General features: G+C 36.0%; 1 long non-coding RNA gene across 2 annotated transcripts in view; it reads right to left on the reverse strand.

Moving 5' to 3' along the window:
• Positions 1–20,001, reverse strand: part of LOC126941404 (uncharacterized) — a 43,943-nt gene extending 23,942 nt beyond the window's left edge. Inside the window, exons 1-2 of one of the 2 annotated variants that reach the window (XR_007721292.1) lie at positions 19,848–20,001; positions 1,926–2,033 (exon numbers count right to left, since the gene is read on the reverse strand). This is a non-coding gene — a long non-coding RNA (uncharacterized LOC126941404). The remainder of the gene's footprint in view (positions 1–1,925; positions 2,034–19,847) is intronic. The other variant, XR_007721291.1, reaches the window with a different exon arrangement.
• Between the last annotated feature and the right edge of the window lie 259 nt (positions 20,002–20,260).

Below are 20,260 nucleotides of genomic sequence, written 5' to 3' on the forward strand. Positions count from 1 at the left end.
TGGGCAAAAGCAAGTGGAAGCCTGAACTAAGGTAGAGGCCATAGAAATTGAGTAAATGAGTTTGAGTGACATCTGTGAGACAGAATCAACTCGACTGGTAGGCTTGTCTTAAATTCCCCACCCAAAGATGAATCTTAGATACGTAAATTGAGCATGTGAATGGACAGAGATTCTATTATTCAATAGCGCCCAGCTAAAAAACTGCTACAGATGTTTTAACGAGTCATTTTAGTCTTGCTGATCTTGAGGACTCTGCGTGTGAGAATGTCTTGCAATGAGAAGGAAGCACAGAACTCAATTTGCAGATGTAAAGACAAGGAGTCAAACATCCTACAAGATAAAGTTGAAGTGCTCAGTGAATAAAACTTACTGTGAGAGGAAGGTAAAGAGGAAGGGAAGGAAAGTGGGCCAAAGGGGAGAAAAGGAGGAGAGTAAGGGGAAAAGCGAGAAAATAAAGAGGATCATTAGATGGATGTTAAGAAATCACAGAGGTGTTTTTAGGCAGATAGAAATGGGATAAACAAAGATGAGTATTCAAGAGGCCACAGGAGAAAGACTCTTGCTAAAACAAAAGGCATAGTGGTCAATGTCAAGTGCTGTAGACAAACAAAGTGAAATAAAGATAGTTAAACTAAGCAAACAAATTATTTTCAAACATTTATTGAGCATCTACTAGGTATCAAGTCCTAAAATAATCATGGAAGACAGGAGACCTATATCTTACTCTCAACCAGCTTACTGTCTTGTGAGACAGATAAAAATAGATCGTTGGTAAAGGTTAAGAAACATAGTTGTAGAGAGTAAAAGAAAAGATCGAGACCATCCTGGCTAACACGGTGAAACCCCGTCTCTACTAAAAAATACAAAAAACTAGCCGGGCGAGGTGGTGGGCGCGTGTAGTCCCAGCTACTAGGGAGGCTGAGGCAGGAGAATGGCGTAAACCTGGGAGGCGGAGCTTGCAGTGAGCTGAGATCCGGCCACTGCACTCCAGCCTGGGCGACAGAGCGAGACTCCGTCTCAAAAAAAAATAAATAAATAAAAATAAAATAAAGTAAAATAAAAAAAGACCCACTTAGGCCAAACTGGAGCTGTTTAAGAAAGATGAATAAGAGGTGGCCAAACCAAGAAAGGTGGGAAAGGCATTCCAAAGAGCAAAGATGTAGAGGCAGGAGACATGGTGTGAACTGTTGTAAAGTGTAAAATAGGAGAAAAGTAGAACAGTGGTATTTGACAACTGTAATTTCTATTGCAACTTCTGCAGGTGAGTTTCTGTAGCAGGCAAGGTGGCCTGAAAGTCGATGCACTCCCACCCTATGCTGCCACTGCTCCTAAGGCCCCATTATCAAGATGAAAATATTATTTGGTGATACCTTTAATCTCACTCAAGCAGGAGAGTGTTCAATCAGTATGTTGAAAATACCACATAAAAGAAGTACCCTTGGCATAACAAGGGCAGATGTATTGAAAAATAAGACTAGGGTAAGGAAGATACAAAGTCATAGTAGTAAAGAAAAATGAATTTTATCAGTAGGGAAGTGTGTTTGCTCATAAGTATTATAGAGCAAATAAAATCACACATGCCCATAAACCGTAGCTACTATTGGAGCAGAGAGAGAGAGAGAGCTCAACACTTCTTTTCAATCCTGTGAATTAGAGCAACCTCCAAGTCCACAAGCCACATCATGAAACAGTGCAAGTCTCATTACAGCAGACTGCCACTGAAATCCAGTTGATGCCTGAAGTTGCATATTTGCAAAAACATAAGAAGGGATGGGATTTAAAATCTAATTAAAAACATTAAGAAATTGAAGAAGTAAAGTGATGAGAAAGAGTGTGTCTTAAACTGAAAGAAAGACTTCAATTGTAAGGGGAAGTGTGAAAATTCAGATATGAGGATAATAGGTGGAAAGTTTGACAAGGTTTACCTCATTGCATTATGATGACCACATAAATGCACTTGAATATGTTGAGTAACTATTTTGCCGCATATTATACTATGTTTACTCACGAGACATCATTGGATCTTCTTGATTCTGGAAATAGAAGACTAATGTTAAATTATAAACAAAATAGGGACACATACATGCTCACTAAGGTGTAGCAATAATCCGATAGTAGAAAAATAAGAAACTATAAATACTTTAGTAATTGGGCTTAAATTTAAGGATCAATCTAATGAATTTAAAAGTTTACTTTAGCAGTTTCCACAGAGTTGAAGTGCTACAAGAACTGGCTATATAAAAATATTCAGTGAGTCAACTGATTATTCATTTAAGACACATTAGAAAAAAATGTAAGCCATATTTTAATTTTGTTACTTTATAAAATTTATGTGTGTTTAATTTTAAAAGACTTTTATAAACAAAACAAAGGATAAACCATTGAGAGCATTTAAAAATTGTTTAGGCATTTCCCATGTTTATTTCTATCCAAATTTGTCAAAGAAATATTAAAAACTTTATCTAATCTTATTTCTCATTAGTCTCTCCAAAAATAATTACTTTGTTTTTCAGTGTTAATTACCTCTTAATATAATATCATGATACTTATTAAATTCATAATTACTCACCTTTTACAATGATTGTGCCAAATAATCTAATATTTATGGTATTTTAACTACTTATTTTCTATTAATTTCAAGAGAAGTATGTTTTAAACTTAAGATTATAGACTTATATTTTAATTGGCAATAAAACATTCATAAGTAAGAGTGTTATTAATAGATTCCTTAGACAACTGAAAACAAATGAGTTATGAATTGTCTCAAAAACTAAGCTGGTAAGTGAATTAGACTGATTCAACCTCATAGACTAACAAATCATGTGGTAAATTATTGACTTACACTATTACCAAAAATTTGCCTAAAGCTTAGCTGTATTAATGCATCTATTCACTGGGTCCTGTGTCAACCTAACATTTGAATACCTTCCATGTAAAAGCACTGTGCTGACTGCTGGGAAAACTACTCATATTTTCTTAAATGTGCTACATTTTCATGGCTGCCTGCTTCTAGTATTCCTCTTCCTAAATGACTTTCTTGTTTTGACTGTGTAGTAAATTCCTACCCAATGTCCAGTGCTCTCCTGGAGGTTTCTCTGCCTCCTTCCTCTCCCTTGCAGCCAGACGGACTTGATTTCTTCTTTATGCTTCTGTACAACTCCGATATATGCCTCTATTAGAGCCCTTCTTACACTGGGCTATAATCGTGGTGGGGGTTACTGCTGCCACCATTGCTCTATTTGTATTTATATGTCCTTATTCCTGATTAGACTTTTAATTCCTTCATGGTAGGACAAGTATGTAATTAATCTTTGGCTTCCTAATATTTACATAGTTAAGTCAATGAATCCACCAATAGACAATAGTAGTTATAGGGTATTGGTTTGAAATTGGTGTAAAATATGTTACCTTTTTATGAATTTTATTGCATATATATATATTTTTTTAATTTTAATTGCAACAAAGTCTCACTCCATCACCCAGGCTGGAGTGCAGTGGCGCACGATCTCAGTTCACTGCAACCTCCGCCTCCTGGGTTCAAGCAATTCTCCTACCTTGGCCTCCTGAATAGCTGGGATTACAGGCGCCTGTCACCATGCCTGGCTAACATTTGTATTTTTAGTAGAGATGGGGTTTCACCATGTTGGCCAGCCTGACCTGGCCTCAGGTGAGCTGCCTGCCTTAGCCTCCCAAAATGCTAGGATTACAGGTGTGAGCCACTGTGCCTATACTCCAAGTTTAGGAGTCCTGAGTGGAAGGTTCCAATGGACTGAACTTGGATCATGTGTCCATTACAAGTGCCAAGGTGAAGAAAGAGAAAGTTTCTGATGATTTTTGGCTTCCAAGGAGACAAGACTCAGCCAAGATTCACATCACAGGGGACCAATTCTCTCCACAGAGCAAAGGGTTTTGGATTACCAGCCAGAACAAATACAAATAGTTGCTGTAGCACATTATTATTTTCTTAAATCACATGCTTAATTGGAAACATTTAAAGAACTAAAGTTTCCTAAAAGACACAGAACTGCTTTATCCTCAGCTCTTAGAGCAATCCATTTGCTAAAATCAGACTTTTTATTTATGTTTACCCTATTTTGGTAATAATATTCTGAATACATTAATAATGATAAAAATGACAATATTTATTGAGCATTTATAATGCTAGTATACTTTGTATATTTAGAATGTACTGAGTTTCACTTTAAGATTTTTTTATTAGTGAATTTAACTCTCACTGTTCACCCCTACTGCAGGTATGATTATTAAATTAACTTACATCTTGAAGCAACAATCCCTCTGAAGGATAACACAAATTATTTTTTATTTTTTATCTTATTTTTACATTGTTTCAGACACGCAAAACTATATAAAGGGTAATATAAAAAACCATGTCCGTTTTTCCGAACTTAAAAAAATATTACTAATAGAGTTGTAGCTCCCAGACACACTACCCTAATTCCGTTCTTTTCCTTTCACATCAGAGATGGTCACAAACCTGAACTAGAAGTTTATCGGGCCCATACATCTCTTTAGATATCTACATATATGTATATATCTACAACTGAATATTTGTAGATATCATATACTCCTTGTATCCTGCTGCAATTAACTTTTTTGCTGAATATTATATGGGTGACATGAGGTCGATACTTGTAGCTATCAGTTATTTTCACAATCATATAATCTTCTATTGGATATGTATATATCAGTTTATTCTCACCCCTATTGATGGACATTTAGATTTTTTTGTGGTTGTAAACAATCCTACTCTGTCCATTCTTGGACGTTTCCTTGTTTAGTTTGTAAGAGTATTCCTAGGTATATATGCAACATGGGAAGTGCATCTTCAACCTTACTAGATATTTGGGAATCTCTCTTCTAAGTATCGATTTAGATTCCTACTAACAGGGTGTGTTATTCCCTGTTTCTCTACATTCTCGCTGACATTTTTGACTGCTATTTTAGTTTCTTTTAAAATGTATGCAACCAGAAGGGCATGCCATTTTAGTTTTAGTCGCATTTCCCTAATTGCCAGGAAAACTGAGGCACTTTTCCAATGTTTCATTACTTTATGTTTCTTCTATGAAATGCCTCGTCATATTTCCATCATGTTATTTGATCTTTTTCTCCTAGAATTAAAAAAAATTATGTCTTTATTCTGGAAAGTAATCCATTGTTGATTATAAGAGATGCATCTTCTGTTGTAATTTTCATTCAATTTCATAATGTCTTTTGATACATAGATCTTAATTTTTTATATTTCTTTTATTCAGTTGTACAATAGTCACACCATTTACATTATTTAACTCAATCTAAAAAACATGCAAAGGTATATAATGAAAAGTTTCCTGCCGTATAACCCAGGCAGCAGAAGCCTGCCTGTTTATACAACTTCCCTCCACCTCCTCCCTAAAGGTAACAATTGTTATAAGTTTATTATATTCCCTTGAGGAATATTTTAATGCATGTTAAAAAATGCAGATACAGCCTTCTCTCTGTTTCCTTTTCTGCAGATAGTAACATAATATGTCCAATGGTTATGCGCTTTCATTTTTCACTGTCAGGTATATTTTAAATGTCTTTCTATACTTGTACATAAAGTGTTCCTCATCCTTTCTTACAGTCGTATACTATTTCACTGTATGTATGTACTATATTAACTAGCCTTTTACTGATGGAAATGTATGTGGTTTTCAATTGCTGTGCAATGAAGTGTAGGTGTTAAGATAAGGGACCTGGGGGAGCTGGAGCACGTGGTTGTTAATTCCAACCAATCATTTACTAAGTAAGTCTAGGACAAGTTAATTAACTTTTCTGTTTCCTCATTTGTAAAATGCAATAATAGCACCTACCCAATAGAGAAGTTACAAGAACTTAATGAGTTAAAGCTGTCATACTTAACATGGGACTATATTATAATTACTAAATAAATACTAGTTGCTGTCATTACAAACATTGTCTCAATGCCTTATATATACTTCATCTCACAAATGTATATTTGTTTTAAAAATTCCTAGAAGGTAAGTTAGATTGCCTAGTCACATGTATATTAGGATTGATTTGCAATTCTGACATATTAAAAATTACTCTCCATAGCGTTGTACTAGTTGTCTCTCCTACATGAAATGTGTGCGTTCATAGTTCTTCAGAACCTTACTCACAGGCTGTATTTTGTATTTTTTGTCAATTTCTGTAAGTGAAAATTTCAATCAGAATGAAGTTTTAATTTCCATTCTCCTTATTTTTCCTGAGGTTATCTTTTCAATTGTATAATTTTAATTCATATTTTTGTGAAATATCTGTGTATATTATTTATCAACTTTTCTATTGGACTGCTTTTAAAACAATTTGTAGACTTTGTTCTGTGTTAGGAAGAATAACATTTTTTTCTGTGATAGGAGTTAAAAATTTCTTTTCGGCTGGGCTCAGTGGCTCACGCCTGTAATCCCAGCACTTTGGGAGGTCGAGGCAGGCGGATTATGAGGTCAGGAGATCGAGACCATCCTGGCTAACACGGTCAAACCCCATCTCTACTAAAAATTCAAAAACAAAATTAGCCGGGCGAGGTGGCGGGCACCTGTAGTCCCATTTACTCGGGAGGCTGAGGCGGGAGAATGGCGTGAACCCAGGAGGCGGAGCTTGCAGTGAGCCGAGACAGCACCACTGCGCTCCAGCCTGGGCGACAGAGCGAGACTCCATCTCAAATATATATATATTTTTTTCACATGTGTTATTTGTCTTTTGACCTTTAAACAATATTTTTCCCTTGCATTTTTTTTAGGTAGTAAAGTATACCAGTGTCTTCTCTTAGAACTCTTAAGTTTTATATGATTATTAAAAAGGTATTTTCACTCAGAAGTCATGAAACAATTCTTCCAAGTTTTCTTCTAATATTTTTGTGACTTAATAACCATATTACATTTTAAGTCATATTTATTGGGGTATAATTTACATACAGTTAAATTCTCCCTATTTGCACGTGCAATTTATGAATAATTTTTGGCAAACAAAAAATCGTAATGAATTTCTTCTACCCACCTCCATCCCTGGGCAATCCCTGATCTGTTTTCTATGCTCAATAGTTTTGCCTTTTCCAGGATGTCATAGAAAATGAATCATATAATAAGGAGACTTGTGAACCTTTTTCACTTAGCATAATGCATTTGAGATTTATCCATATTAAAACATGTAGCAGTAATTGGTCTCTTTGTTTTTGTATAGTGTTTCATAGTATGGCCACATTACGGTTTGTTTATCCACTCACCATTTTGGTTGCTTCCAGTTTTTGGTGAATATAAATAAAGCCAATATAGAAATTCATGTTTTTTGTATGGACATATGTTTTCATTTCTCTAGAGAATAGAAATGTAATATCTGGGTCACATGGTAAGTATATGTTTATCTTCGTAAGAGACTGCCAAGTGGCTTTCTAAAATAGCTGTACCATTTTGCATTTCCATATTAACATACAACATACACACATTTTGTATTTGAAATTAATTTGCTCCAGCCTATGGACGAGATACGAGTCCAACTTTTGTGTTCCAGATGGTTTTCCAGTTGTCCCATCAGAATTTATTGATATATATCTGTCCCCTACTGATTTGAAAAGCCATCTTTATCAAATTCTAAAGTTCTGTATCTATTTGCCTTTAATTTTGACTTATTCTGCTCTGCTGATAGCTCAATATGATGGATGACAAATAATTCATGTTTCAGTACCATACTTTTAAAATTATTGAGGCTTTATATTTTAAAATATAGAAGGGCAAGTTTTCTTTCTCTTCTCTTTCTCTCTCTTTTATTATTATTATTATTCTCAGTAGTAGTAGTAGTAGTAGTAGCAGCAGCAGCAGCAGCAGCAGCAGCAGCAGCAGCAGCATTTTGACAGGGTCTCACTCTGCGGCCCAGGCTGAAGTACAGTGGCATAATCATAGCTCACTGCAGCCTGGACATTCTGAACATCCTGGGCTCAGGTAATCCTCCCACCTCAGCCTCCCAAGTAGCCGGGACTACAGGTAAGCGCCACCATGCCTGGCTCATTTTTGCACGTTTTGTGGTGTCAGGCTTTCACCATGTTGCCCAGGTTGGTCTCAAGCTCCAGGGCTCAAGCAATGCTCCCTCCTTGACCTCCCAAAGTGCAGGGATTACAGACACAAGCCACTGTGTCCAGCGAGGGGCAAGTTTCCTACCATGGATCTTCTTTTTTATTTGTTGCCTTTTATTTTCCCTATCAATTTTAGAATTATTTTGCCAAGTTACAAAACATGTCTTTGTACTTCTTGGAAGAAAGTTTTCATCTGTATGATGTTTGTTCTGTCTTGGAATATGATTTCCCTTTATTTTATTTAAGTCTTCATTTTTGTCTATGACCTCATGTCAGTTGCCAAAGCTCTCAGCATCCGACCCGCCTTCCTCTTCGACCTATTCATCGTTCTTTCCTGTTGCACTCCAGGCTGTTCCAGTCTCAGAAAGTTACAGATGCTCTCTCCTTTATCTGTAATCCTTTTTCTTCACATGGCTAATGACTTTTTATCATTTAAAATTTTGCTCAAATGATACCTTATGAAAGTGTTTTTCTGTCACCACTTTACTTAAGTAGCCTCATCGTGGCCCCAGTCATTCACTTTCAGGTTACTCTGATTTATTTTCTGTCTGATGCTTATCACTATTACAGTCATGTGCGCTCATTTCCTTACTTGTTTATTTCTAACACCCCCTAATTAGTTGAAACCATGAGAGCAGGGGCTTTGTCTTCTGGTTTCCTGCAGGTCATCAGTGCTGGGAACAGTGTCTAGCACTGAGTAGATGTGCAGCACATATTAGGTGAATGAATGGTTGGTCTTTTCTCAGCTCTATCAACTGTCTTCACACTCTTCCTTCTGCTACTTATACAAACCAGTTGGACAGATTTTCTAGGTGAAATTATTTGACTGCCTGAGAAAATCAGTGAGGTAATGACTTGTGACTTTTCCAACTGAGTATCAGAATCACAGGTCAGAAGACTGAGATCCCCTCTGCTACTCAGCTCCATGTCCCCCACCTCCCACTCTCATTTTTGGCTGTGCTGATATGACTGGCAGGACCACCATCTGTGACTCCCTGAGGCATCACAGTGAAACAACTGAAGCAGAATACATACTCAAAAACAAGTGAACAGAATCAAATTCACTCTCGGTAGCTCAGATCTTTACAGATGGAAATAACGAATCAGAAAATGATCTGGAACAGTGGTTTCCATGTCTGGCTTATGATATGTCACCTAAAATATCTTGACAAACATGGCTATTTAAACTCACCCCAGTCCTACCGAATCAGAACTTTCAAAGTTCGTTAAAACAAGCAAACAAAACCCACCAATGGAACTCTTGTGGGGTTCTGACATACTTCAATGTTGAGGAAACACTGCTAAGCTGAGATGGGCAATTGACTATGTGTGTAATCAATGTGAACTGATGCAGAGATCATAGATAATGGTCCATGCATTTAAAAATTTTATGGAATTATTAGATTGGTGGTCAAATAATAAACTAAACAATCTAGTGTTTTTTATGCTCTAAATTGATGAAAAAGTTCTATAAAGTCTGCATAATACCCAAATACGGCCGGGCGTGGTGGCTCAAGCCTGTAATCCCAGCACTTTGGGACACCGAGACGGGCAGATCACGAGGTCAGGAGATCGAGACCACAATGAAACCACGTCTCTATTAAAAATACAAAAAAATTAGCCGGGCGTGGTGGCGGGCACCTGTAGTCCCAGCTACTCAGGAGGCTGAGGCAGAAGAATCGCGTGAACCCGGGAGGCGGAGCTTGCACTAAGCCAAGATCACATCACTGCACTCCAGCCTGGGCGACAGAGCCAGACTCCATCTCAAAAAAAAAAAAAAAAAAAAAAAAAAAAAAAAAAAACAGAAAACAAAAACTCAAATACAAGAATAAGGCTTTTGTTCTACAACATGATGAAATGGATTCTGCTACTTACCTGTACTGCCTGCTCTGTAACCAGAATAATTTAAAGCTTAATTCAATGTCTAAAAATGCATTGCTAGTTAGAAATGCAGATTGCTGAGCTTCATTATAAAGATATTGAGTCTTAATCTCTGAATGTGGAACCCAGAAATCTGAATGTTTATAAAACTTTTTGTATGATCCCTTTGTATGATCTCACACTACCATGTGCGAATCATGGAAGCATAGATTTGGACTCCTTTTGGGGTGGGGCTACCTGAGTTCAAATGGGTCTCACAGGGTGATCCTGGGCAAGTTACCTGTTTTCATCTTGCATTTCCTCATCTGTAAAATGGGAACCAATATTATCTGCCTCAGGGATTGTTGTGAAGGTTAAATGAGATCATCAATGGAAAGTAATTGACAAAGTGCCTGAAAATTTACCAAAAAAGGACTCAGTAAACATTAAGTCTTACTTTTACTAACCACTTGCTTTACTGGTTTATCCCTAGTTGGAATTTTCTATCTATTCTGTAGCAGTATCTCAAGAGATGGTTCTCAAAACATGGCTCTGGACTACAATCATCAACATCAGTTGGAAACTCGTTGGAAATGAAAAATTTTGGATCTCACCCAAATATAATGGGTGAATCTCTGATTGTGGGACCCAGGAATTAATGTTTAATAAGCCCTCTAGCTGGATGATTTTGATGCATGCTGAAGTTTGAGAGTCACTGATCTAGGAGGATTAAATAATAAAAGGATTAATTGAAGACGAGAAGCAAACTGTGAAATAAGTTACAGTTAAACAGATAATTTTTAAAGATACATAATCTTTCTCATATACATATACATATCAACTACCCCCCACCACACATACACATTCATTCTAAACTGTGAATAATGCAGGTTGTGTTCATCTAAGGAATGTCAGTTTCTCTCAGACTCACGCTTGCTCTGGTTTTGTTTAGTGTTTCTCCTATCAATACCCTGGTTCCATATCATCTGCTGTGGCCCTTCTGTATTTCACACTATTCCCTATTTTTATAGTAGTGTTTCCTGGAATATTTACTTTCTGTATTAGGTTTCAGTGTAGAAATAGACTGAGAGTAGACATTGGAGATAGATAGGCATTATATGAAACCAACTCAGTTTGTTGACTTTGGACAAGTTAACCCCAGAATTCTAGATTTTTCATCAGTTAAAAAGGGAGAATGATACCCTCCTTAAAATTTTCTTTTGAAGGCTAAATGTAATATATGTAAATTATATAGCACAGTGCCTGACACATAGTGAGCATCCAAAAAAATGTTGGCTAAGGCCGGGCGTGGTGGCTCAAGCCTGTAATCCCAGCACTTTGGGAGGCTGAGGTGGGCAGATCACCTGAGGTCAGGAGTTCAAGTCCAGCCTGTCCAACATGGTGAAACCCCAAAAATACAAAAATTATCCGAGCATGGTGGCATGTGCCTATAATCCCAACTACTTGGGAGGCTAAGGCACGAGAATTGCTTGAACCCAGAAGACAAGTCACAGTGAGCCAAAATTGTGCCACTGCACTCTAGCTTGGGTGATAGAGCAAGATTTTGTCTCAAATAGTAATAATAATAAAGTTAGCTAATATACTAATTTCATAGAATGTTCAATCTTACAGCCATTGCTAATATTAATATTTTATATAGAGAGCACTAACCAAAAATATAGACTGTTTTTTCTATGCCTGTTCCTATTTCTACAGAAATTTAGGGAAGAGCCACACTCTTTTCCAGTATGCACAGAGCAAAAATATCTGTAGACCTCCTTGTTACTATCAAATTTCTAGAGGACTAGAGTAGGATTGAGAAAGTTACAATCACTTATGATAACCTGTGTTTGGGATCATTACACCCTAATCATGTTGTCAAATAGAAATTGAAAGCTTCCCTCAATGTATTTATGGCACTGAATTTGCCCATATTCTGACACTATTTTACCATTAGTTAGAATAGAAAGTGACAGTCAGTAGAGTTTTATTTTTATATCTGTGGCACAATCTTCAGAGCAGCCTCTTGTATAGGCAACCAGACATGAAGTTGCAAAGTCTTTATTAGAATATGCTCTGTGTCTCACTTATTTAAGTTGAAGTGGCTGCAGCAATGTCGACCTGCATCCAGATCTGTGCTCTGGTTCAGATCTGTGCTCACTCACTTTCATTATAACCTTGAGCCAATTGCTTCATTTCACTTGCTCTCAGAGATAATTAGTTCAACTTTCTCATTTATAAAATGACTGGGTACATTTTGACTGGTTCAATTTTGGTGAGTATTTTGTCAGTACTTGCAAATATGTGTTTTCTGTCTTGTTTTGCATGTCATAATTGACATTCAGTTTGAATATTTACTTGTGCTGTGCAGATTTTCTATAGTCTAACTTATTTTTTGGTCTGCTTGTTTTATCAGCCATAAAGAGGGATTGTTAAAATATCTCTTCCCATATGTTGAAGCTACCTTTTGGATTGCATACAAATGTAAAAGTGTTACATCTTTCTGGTGGATTGGTTCTTTTATCATTATGAAATGTCCTTCTTTATATCCAGTATTGCTTTATGCCTTGATGTCTACTTTACATATTTGAATAGTTATATAAGCATTCTCTTGGTAAGGTGATCCTGATTTATCTTTTTTCAATCCTTTTACAATCAACCTTTCTTCATCCTTTTATTAAAGATGTGTATCTTTGAAGCATCATATAGCTGAGTTTTGTTTTCAGGAATTCTAATGTGCTGTGCACAAGGGTATTTTCATTGCGTTCATTATGCTTGGAAATTTGTAGAGTTTATTATTATTGTTGTTGCTATACATTTTTTACTTCGAATTGAAATGAAAAATACATAGAGAAAAACACATATATCTTTAGTATGCAGCACAATTAATTTTCACACCGTTGATCAAGCACCCAGATCAAGAAAAAGAATATGCCCAAACTCTAAGCCTTTCTCATTCTCTCTTTCAGTTCCTATTCTCCCAAAGTAATCCTTATCTTGATTTCTAAGATCATAGATAGTTTGTGCTGTTGCATCTTCCCCATTCTCTTTCACACCTCTTCCCCGAGTCTAAACAAACACATTTTATATCTTTTCACTGTGTCCTTTACATCTCATCGTTTTTTTCTCCGTGTGTTTCATTTCTATCTTCTCTTTACTTATTGTCCAGTTCACTAATTCGCTCTTCTGGTTTTTTGACTAATTTGCTGTTAAACCCATATATAAATTTTTCATTTAGGTTATATTTTATACTTGTAGAATGTCCATTTGATTTTTTTAGTGTTTCCAGTTCTCTGATAACATTTTTATTACGTCATCTCTATTTTGAGCATACTAATAATAGTTATTTAAAAATTAATATCTGGCAACATGAATATAAAGATGTTTTCTATATTCTTACTATTGAGTTTTTCCTTTTTTATTTATTCTGTTAGCATGTCTTATGGAATACACTAAAAGTTTTATTGAGTGCCTCACATAACTAATAAAAAAATGTAGAGATAATGTTAGATTTATCTAGAGGGAATTTTGTTTTGCTTCTGGTAACTATTTAGGCTAAGAATACATCTCCTTAATCCAGTCAAGAAGTGATGTGGTTTAAAGTTGGATTTCAGTCTCTGTCCAGGCTGATCCATTTGCTTACCCATGCCTTAAGATCTCATCTTCCATCAGTTCTAATTGAGAGTCTAGACCCTTTTTCAGAGTCCCTTCTTCTCTGTGGGCCATACTAAAAATTTTGTGTACTCCCAGACACATAGCATTGCCGAAAGCTCTGCTCAGCTTCTCAAAGTCTGTCGCCTCTTGAGAATCAGCAAACACCTCAAAGGGAAAAGTAGTAATAAATGTTGAGTTCTTTGTGTATGTTTTGTTTCTGGGATTGTTATCCCTTAAGCCTCTTTTTACCCCTGTAATGCTTTCAGAGACATTTTTTAAAATTCTATCCTTTCTGGTTGTTCTCAGAAGGAAGGTTCATCTGCAAAAGCCCCTCCTCAATTACTGGAAGCAGAAATCCTTAGAGCCCAATGTGATAATTTATTTTATAAACATATAGTCTTCTTTACATGGACCTTTCAGTATGATCGGTGCAATTAAATGCTATACAATTAGACATTTTTATCCACGAGTGTTCCCATTATATATTTTGGATATCTGCATAAACCTTCTATCAAAAAAAGAATAAATTTTCTTGTAAGGATTAGACTAGTGAGTGATCAAAATATTTATTTATCCAAAATATCTTCAATAGTATCGAAAACAACATTACCCATCTGTAGACCTGAAACTCTAGGGACAAAACTTATACAAAACCAGGTGTTAACATAGCTATTCTTCGATTGACTAATTTAACTCAGTGATACATAAAAAATGAACAGAGTATTTTAGTTATGTGGGATAGAGTAGTAAATTGATTATGCGCTCTTTAAAATCCATGTTGAAATTGTATTTCTTAAAAATAATTGCTTTTACGTAATACAGTGAAGATTCACATTCTGGGAGACAGTAATCGCCTACATATTTTTCTTCTGTCCCAATAAAATACTTTCATGGTGTTTTGAAATTATTTTGTGGGAAGGGGAACTCAGAGATTGACAGCCTGGTAAGAGGAGAAAATGCAGCACTCTTGATTTGAAAGTAAATAGACCACCTTAGAATTTCTGAAATTGTCAGGAGGCTTTGTGAAGACATTCTTATGCTGGCAACTGCGAGTCCATCTGTTGTTTTAATTTGTCTCTCTAATAATTCCCCGGAGTTGCACTTGGTTTGAATATTGGAGAAAACAGAAATGAATCAGGTTCTTTTCTTTTAATATTAATCCAAAAATTCAGTGTGGTATATTAATCATCACCTATATCCCTTCAAGGTTGTTTGATTTCATTAACCTTTACAATATCCCAATTAAATACAAGTATATTCATTTTGTCATTCATACTTGATTTCTTTAGGTAATCAAACTATGCAATTTTCCGTGATTCTTTTTATGTGAACACCATTGCAATTTGTAGAATGTTTTTTCTTTTAAAACAATGTCACATAGCTAAATAATATAGCAGTATAAAATATTTGTTCTTTATTGAAGAAAAGGAAGCATCCATTTCTTTTACATGTTTTCTAATTTGACAGACAATCTTCAGTATATCTAATAATTTCAAAAGATCATTTTGTTGTGCTTCATTACTATATCTTGTAATTTGGAAAATGATACGTGGTATACTGAAAGTTCTCTATACCTAGATTATATAATGCTGCTCTTATGGATATTATTGGTAACTTACATATGTTGCTTATTTTTCTACGAACACACTTTTTTTGCTGAAATGTTGGCAGCGCTTCATTAACAATGGCTGTGAATTTAAAACATCAAATATTATTTATTATCTAAGGTATAATTAAACACTTATAATCAAGTTCTTTGAAGCCTAAGTCAACCTCTGTTCTGGTGGTATAATGTTGGGAAACACTAACTGTAAGCCGTAATAGATTCTTCAGACCCCTGTTAAGCAGAATAATTATTGTATATTTGAAAATAACTGAAATAAGTAGAATTTGAATTTTCCTAACACAAAGAAACGATAAATGTTTGAGGTAACCAATACCTCTGTTACTGTGATATTTTGAAAACACATGCAATGCAAAATACAATGCAGATTGGATGCTTGTATCAAAATATCGCAAGTACTCCATAAATATGTATTACTATTATGTATCCATAATAATCAAAAATTAAAAAAACATAAACTGAGCTAGAATCATTATTCCCCTGCTACTTCCAGGTATGAAGACCTAATCTAAATGTCCAACACTGAGAGGAAAATCAGTGAAAATGGAACTGAATAGATAAACCTCATTTCCTTTTGGATTTTATTCTTTGTTTATTTCTTTCACCACTCCCTCCAGGCCAATTCACCCTCAGCCAGTGTCAAATTAGTCTGGGAAGAAAATATGCAAGCAAAGGCTGCTGATCAGATTGTAAAGGGGAGGAGAACAGAATCCAGAGTCATGAGCCTGAGGTTTCAAGTCTGTGTTATCAGAGAAGAAAACCCAACTTTTGAACTCATCTTTTGCATTTTCATTGCACCACCTTCAGTCAAGCACTGAAACTTACAATTTTATGAAGGGGAAAGGAGAGTTAAATGAACTATGTGATTATAAAACTGCAAGTTGTAAGCACCAAAGGCATAGAAAAGGACTCTGAGACCCAGAAAACTACTTGACTAGAGCAGTCAGATTCTGTTCATGTAGAGTATTGATGAAAGCAGACGGTGTGTACAAGTATATTTGTTTTATTTAGTTAGATTAAAAGGTTTACTTCCAGCATATTATCATAATAACCATGGAGAGTTATGGTGTGCTATTTTAGAATACATTGACATTTGCTAAGGTGCAGGAGGCACTGTTAGTGACACTATACTTTGGGTATAGGAGGGTGACCAGTGGGGTGTTCTGAACAGTCCTGCACCAGAACCATTCAGCAGAAGCAGAATGATAATAACTCCTAATGTGCCAATATTGGAACAGAGGAAGTTCAATTTGAAAGGAATTAAGTTAACGATGTATTGACTGAGAGAAATATTCAGTGTTAATTGGATGGCATTCCGAATGAGCCTGCTATGCAATACAGCTGTTTGTTAAAGGAGGGCTTTGGCCTAGATTTGTCCTTGCTCTGTCTGAAATTGCCATGGTGTTTTCACAGCAGATTCAAATGAAAGCCTAGTTAAGCAAATGGAACCTACACGTTGAATTACGTGCATGTATGTATGTACGTGTAAACATATACATGAGTTTGGTCTAATTTTCTTCACAGTTCCTTTCAATATGGCCATGGCAAAGAATATGATAAATGATAATTTGTGAACTCTATAGAAAATTTCTTGCATACTTTAATCTTGTGGAAATGCAAAGGAAAATATAATATTGGCAGTGAATATGATATTCTGTAATTCAGATAAACATTTCATGGAGTGATGATAAACTGGAATTCAGATGGTTGATATTGGCTGCTGGATTTTAAAAATAATTTAAACAAATATCTTTAAGAAGCAAAATTGTGTGCATGACAATATAATTTTTAACAGTTTTATTGAGGAATAATTTAGATGCATAAAATTCACCAGGTTTTAAGTGTGTATTTTTAGTACATTTACAGAGTTGTACAATCATCACCACAGTAAATTTTAAAACATTCCCATTACCAAAATAGGAAATAGGTTTATTTATTATAACAAAAATTTACTATGCAATTATTCAGTAAGTATATATATTATTTCCTTTAATAAGTAGAATTTATTAATCTCTAAATATATATAAAGTGATTTAGAATATATTTTATTGAAAATTTCTGATAAATATCTGTATCTCACTAACATATATCTATGAGATAACCAATCTGCTAGGACACAAATTCCAACAATTTGTGTCTACTAGTGCCTGCTAATAGTGCTAGCAAAGAGAGTTAGTATACATATTAGCCAGGTTGATAAAAATTGAGTTAAAATTTTTCTCTAATCTGAAAATATAACAGAATCTAGTCTCAGAGACCATAATGTAAGTGTGGAAACAAGGATATAAGACATATTCAAAAAATAATTCACAATACAAAATAAATGCAGCCGATATTTACTATTTATATTATTATTACTGTTGATAATTAATGATAGTTAAAGGTTCTATATGATGCAGAATATCATATAAGAGAACATTTAGTTTGAGCCATGTTAGAAAGGGAAAATTTATTGGAAAAAGATACTTTATATGAGAGAGCTTGTAGGCTGGGAAGAGCTCAATAAGTGACATAGAGGAACTATAAGAGCATTATAAATAAAGCCTAATAACATAAGCCAAACCACAATGATGAGAAGCTTAATGTTCCTGAAGGAAAGACTAGTTTAATTGGTTGGAAGGTACAGTGTAAGGAGGGGTTGGGGGCAGTTTCCTTCCTGGGTACAACTAACCTTAATACTCCAGTAACAAGTCTATGCTCAGCCTGTTGGAAATGGGAAAATTTAGCACATTTTTTTAGCAGGAGCTTATGGTTGAAGGGTTATTTCAACATTAATTTGATGACACATTCTTGGATTGATCAAAGAGAAAAATTAGTAAAAACAAAATTCCATATACATGAATGTTGTGGAAATCTGAGGGATATGGGCATAATTACAGTGATTGCTATAAAACAGAAAGGAAAGCATGAAAGAGAGAGACAGGAAATAAAAAGCTACAAGCTTTGGTGACTGAATAGATCTGGAAGGAAAAGTTGAAAAAAATAAGTAGAATGTCTAAGGCAGAGAACAAAAAATGCCAGATGTGGGTGAAATGTGCCAGGCTTGTTGGTGGCCGTGTTGGGGGAGGGTGTGTGCACTCTCCCTTCGATAAGAAGCCCCCTTCTTTCCTTAGTCTTATGTGCATATGTCCTCTGAAGGCCCTGAAGTTGGCATAGCTAGCTCTAAGGCTTCAGGCTTAGGTGATCAGAAAAGGCACCTAGTAATTTTGCACAGTTGAGGGGAGGGCATATGAAAAGCCATATGTTGTGTTTTCAAATGTTGGAAAAAAATCTTTTTTTTTTTTTTTTTTGAGGCGGAGTCTTTACTCTGTCACCCAGGCTGGAGTGCAGTGGCACCATCTCTGCTCACTGCAAGCTCCGCCTCCCGGGTTCGCGCCATTCTCCTGCCTCAGCCTCCCGAGTAGCTGGGACTACAGGCGCCCGCCACCGCGCCCGGCTAATTTTTTGTATTTTAGTAGAGACGGGGTTTCACCGTGTTAGCCAGGATGGTCTCGATCTACTGACCTCGTCATCCGCCCGCCTCAGCCTCCCAAAGTGCAGGGATTACAGGCGTGAGCCACTGCGCCCGGCCGGAAAAAAATCTTTAAAAACCAATTTACTTCTCATTTTATATGCTTGAGTCAATTCTGTTCTTTAATTATCTATGTCAACAAAAATAGGCGAGTGTTTCATTTTTATTTCAAGTCAGTTTCCCTTTTTGTATTTTCATGCACAAACATGAAAAAGAGCAATTTATTGATTTTTTGGACAAATAACCCACACAACGTATTATATTTTGTATCATTGCATATAGCAGCTCTTTCTGCAGCTCTCGGGACTCTGTGCAAGTGACTCATTGCTTGGGCCAATGGCTCAGTCTATGCCTCTGAACTGAACTACCAGACTTTTTAAAATTACCTTTCAAATGAAAAGTACCATGATCTAGAAAATTTTATTTATATTGAATCCTATGAAGTTCCTAATTGTGGGAGTTCCATAAAATCCAAACTTCATATCTGCAAGTTAGTACTTCAGTTTTTGCAAAGTGGTCTCACGCTTTGACTCTGGGCCAGCACATGCAGGTTAGTGTATCATGAAAATTCATTTATTGACTTTTTTGAGATGGCGTCTCGCTCTGTCACCCAGGCTGGAGTGCAGTGGCACAATCTCGGCTCACTGGAACCTCTGCCTCCCGGTTCAAGCAATTCTCACGCCTCAGCCTCCCGAGTAGCTGGGATTACAGACGCACACCACCACGCCCAGCTAATTTTTTTTTTTTTTTTTTTTTTTTTTTTTTTTTTTTAGTATTTTAGTAGAGGTGGGGTTTCACCGTGTTGCCTAGGCCGGTCTCAAACTCCTGAGCTCAGGCAATACGCCCACCTTGGCTTCCCAGCATTTATTGTCTTTTAAAAATCATAGGCTTTCAGAGCTTTGAGAAAAGCTAAATGCATTCATTATCTATTATCTTAACATGAGTAACCTGAGACTCAAAGGAAATCCAATGACTTACCCAAGATAAACACAGTAATATGAGCCAAGACTAAAATTTAGGACTCTTAGCTCTTTCTTTCTACACCAATCGACTAGACAGTTAAATTATTATGAATAATCATAATTTCTTACTTGCGTTTTCGGAGTTTATAATGCTGAAAATCCCAGCTCAACAACGTTGCCTTTTCAACTCCTCAGGAGGGTAAACAACCCCACAAGTTGATGGAGAACCCTGTCAAGTTCATGAACTGGAGCCACATCAGAGGAGTGAGCGCAGTGTGAGCTGTTCATGCGCATTTAGTCCCAGAACTCTGGGGAAACACGCATTTAGTCCCAGAACTCTGGGGAAACACGTTGAGTCCTTTGACACATTTTTGCTCCTTGGTTTATCATTATGTGCTCTTGGCCCAGTTACAGTGGATAATTCTTGAGGGCTATTATTAAGATATGAGCAAGGGAAAAAGAGATGTGTAAGTTCTGATTTTAGTATATAATGTAGGCTAGAGGAGCAGAAAGAGTCTAAATCAGCTCCATAGGGCTTGGGG

This window comes from Macaca thibetana, chromosome 18 (assembly GCF_024542745.1).
Source record: "Macaca thibetana thibetana isolate TM-01 chromosome 18, ASM2454274v1, whole genome shotgun sequence".
NCBI lineage: Eukaryota > Metazoa > Chordata > Mammalia > Primates > Cercopithecidae > Macaca > Macaca thibetana.